At 38.4% G+C, this 3,700-nt stretch overlaps 1 pseudogene; it reads left to right on the forward strand.

Moving 5' to 3' along the window:
- Positions 1-3,197: 3,197 nt before the first annotated feature.
- On the forward strand, positions 3,198-3,434 carry LOC102990089 (calmodulin-binding transcription activator 1-like; annotated as a pseudogene).
- Positions 3,435-3,700: the final 266 nt, after the last annotated feature.

The raw sequence follows: 3,700 nt of genomic DNA on the forward strand, positions 1-3,700 counted from the left end.
TCAGCAAATATTTTAAGAAAGTAAGGTTAGTAGTAGGGTTGTCTAGAACAAACAGTAAATTCTTTTGGCAACCTTGAGCTTCCTCAGGCAGGCACTTTAAGGGGAAGTGCCATCATCCTAGATATGCAGCCTTGAGCTGTTAGAAGCCATGTTAGCATTTAAGCCTTTTAATGCGAGTAGAAAAAGGGAAACTAGGTGAAATCATTTTTTTGCTGAGCATCTGGAGTTTTTATAGGCCAAGGTTGAGGTCTGCTCAAAAAGAGGGCTCAGAGGAACTTGGCAGAGTTTGATTAAGGAGAGAATCTGTGTTACCTGGCACATAGTAAGTGCACCGAAAATGCTATGTATCATCACTATTACCTAATTGACTGTTTTCTATAATCTTATGAGTTTTGTTAATCTTTTATTAAAACTGCTTATTTAAGGTCACAGACCTAAACAGCTTTTCAGTATGTCCTTTTCTCTAGATCCTTCTGGTCCTCTCACCTATCATCTTCACAGCGTAAGATCATGAACACAGGAAAAAACATGAGAAGAACTAGTCAGACTGAAATTCACTGGTGCCTGGCCCACACTCTTATCACAATATCACCTAGAATCTTAAGATAGTTTCAAACTGGCTTCCCTGCCACCAGTATTGTCACTTCCTAGATATGCTCCAAAATAATACCATGTTTGCCTTTCTAATCAAAAATTTGATTTTTCACTCACTGCTGCAAATTAAATACACACATGTGTGCATATGCACACACCCAATCATACTCCTTAGCTTAGCATAGATACCCTTTCATGAGTATGTATTTACCTTACTTTTCAGCTTCTTATTTTGCCTTTTATCCTCTTGTACTTATTTTATCATCACTCTTTGAATAGCATTTGGCCTGAATAGATATCCTCAATCAATTCTCCACATTCTAATAAAATAAACTCTCTCATTCTTCAAGGTCTTCATATAGATGACCTCCTCCTTCAAGTTTTCCTTGACTCCAAGATATAGCATCTTCTAGGCTTGCACTTTTAAAATATCCTGTGGATAATCTAGTAATGGTATTTGACCAATTATACTGGGATGTGTCTCTGTAAGTGTGTATTCCTTTCCACAATATCTGAGTGCTAGAAAGGCAAGGGTTTCTTTGTTCCTCAGTTTCTCAGATTAGCAAGGGCTCTGATACACAGTAAACACTCAATATATGGTAAATAAATGAATGGATACATGTAAAAATGAGTAACAAGAGCAGAAAATATTACAAAACTTCATTGAATGCTTATGCAGTATGAATCTGTGAGCTTGACGCTGCAGCTACAAATACAAATGGGGAAGCATTTAGGTAAGGTTTTGAATGTTTTTCTCATTTATGTAAAGTCGTATGTTCCCAACTGAACTTGAACCTGGGTAAATTTGTGCTCTATTATTAACTACTTTTTCTCAGAGGATTGTTATCTAGGGTTTTCTATACAGCAAAGTATAAAAATCACAGAATGGAAAACAATTTGATTTGGTGAGAAAATCCTTGCAAGCTTCAGGTCCCAAGCTCATTATTTATTTACTACTGGAGGCTGTAATCTTTACTCCAAAGAACTGCCCCATCATTTAGAGATCTTAAATCTGCTGTTGAAAAATAACATACAAACCAGGGATTGTGATCTGCCTGAATCAAATGTGGCTTAAGACAAATCCAGGTCTAGTCCTGTAAAAAGAGCAAATGAATGAAAAGGTACAGACAGCACCAATGCTGACCCTCCTCAAGCATCATTATTCAGTATAAGGAACTTAAATAAGGCAGGTCACTGCACACTCATTCTTTGAGCCTCAGTGACCTGTGAAGGTCTGGACCTAGTGACCTCTACACCTCTACAGGAATATCCTGGTTTGTGCACGATGAAACATTTAGGGGCTTGATATTTCCAAGTTATTATTTAAAGCTTTTTGATAGACACTGTAAAATTGTTTCTGTGATACGGACAGGAACATCTGTGCGTTGAGTGGTGTTCATTTCGGGCACCAGTGGTATGACCTTAAGCTATTATTTGTTTACTGAGCTTCAATATCCTACTCCAAAAGATTACTTCCCTTTCTCAAACGCTATCATTGAAATTTTATTATTCTTATATTCAAAAACTAGAAATTAAAAAAGCCTCTGGAGGTCAGAAATTGAGAGAGTAAATTGCTCATTGAGAGGTTAAAGCTGTGTGTGCGTTTACTGTTGTCATTAGAAATGGATCCTTAGACCTGTCCTCTCCTGCACCCAAAATAGGATAATATGAATGTGTTCTTCTCCAAAAAAAAATATGAACGTTCTTTTATCTTTTAAGAACAAGTTAAATCATGCATAATGTGGTGTGAATCATAAAGAAACATAATCTCGGGTTTGTGTTAAGGAGGAAACGTGTACCTCTAAAAACGTACAGTGTCATGTGAAGAGAAAATTCCTCTTGAATATTGCTTGTTTTTTCCTTCCTGCTAAGTTTAGAGGTGTTACCACACAAAACCTGCCTTCATTCAAGATGCAGTGATTGCCAGCGTTTCAATCAGATGGCACTGATAGAAGTGTGATGAGTTTGTACCAATAACACATTTAAAAATAATTTGTACTAAAAATATGCTCTGTAAGACTTAATTAACATCCAGAGTTCCCAGTTTATACATGAGATATAAACAGAAAATATATTTTGAAATCTTTCTTGCAAGCTTGTAAGAAAATTGAATGTATAAATGAGGAAGAGGGTTGTGTAAGGCCATTTGCCAACTAGACAGCTTGGCTAAAAGGCATGTAGACCAGGAGAGGAGTGGGTGACAGATGTGATTTTTATCACCTGTGACCCCATGACTCTATCAATGAGTGGGCCAGATCACACTAAATTTACCATTTTTTCTATGTCTTCTATGGTCAGGTCAGAGGATGAAGCCCCTGCACTGTAACTGGGTTGTTATACCTGGGGAATTTGGACCTCAGGAACAATAGGTAGGAAAAGGGGATAATGCTAATTTTAAAGTCTTATGGCAGCCATAGCTTTATGACTCTGTGCTAAATCCACATCAGTTTCAGGGCATCCTCCACTAACAGGACTGTCTCCCTCCCCTGCCTGTTCTCCCATCCTCAAGATGCCAAGCTGACTTTGAGAGCCACAGAATTACAGCGCGGCGGCGGGGGTACGAGGCGCGCGCTCAGGTCCCTGTCACGAGGAGGAGGAGGAGGATGTGATGCGTGGAGGGGAAATGGCTGCCGAAAACAAGCCGGAAGAGCGCTTTCCAAAGTGTATTCTGCGGAATTAGCTCCTGCTGTGTTCTCAACACCGTGCCACCTATAGATGATCATGGGAATAGCAATAGTCATGTAAAAATCTTTTCACCCGAAAAGCTGCTTGAATGTCTGCCGAAATGTTCAAGTTTACCCGAAGAGAGGCACCGTTGGAACACTAATGAGAGATTATGATGTAGCAGTCCTTTTGGATTTCTTTTTAATAATGTGTGACCCTTCACCTTTGATCCCCTGACATGCATTACCTTGGTAACCATTTCATTTTTTAATTTCATTTCATTTTTTGATTTTGGCGTACAAGCTGTAATAGTTCATCTCTCGAAGTGTAACAGGCTGATTTCCTCACATAGAGATACCCCTCTGAGCGATAAATTTGCAAAATGCTGTCTTTATTTTCTGTATTAAAATTGATTTCAGTTTTAAAAATAAAGTGTAATCTG

This window comes from Physeter macrocephalus, chromosome 12 (genome assembly GCF_002837175.3).
Source record: "Physeter macrocephalus isolate SW-GA chromosome 12, ASM283717v5, whole genome shotgun sequence".
NCBI lineage: Eukaryota > Metazoa > Chordata > Mammalia > Artiodactyla > Physeteridae > Physeter > Physeter macrocephalus.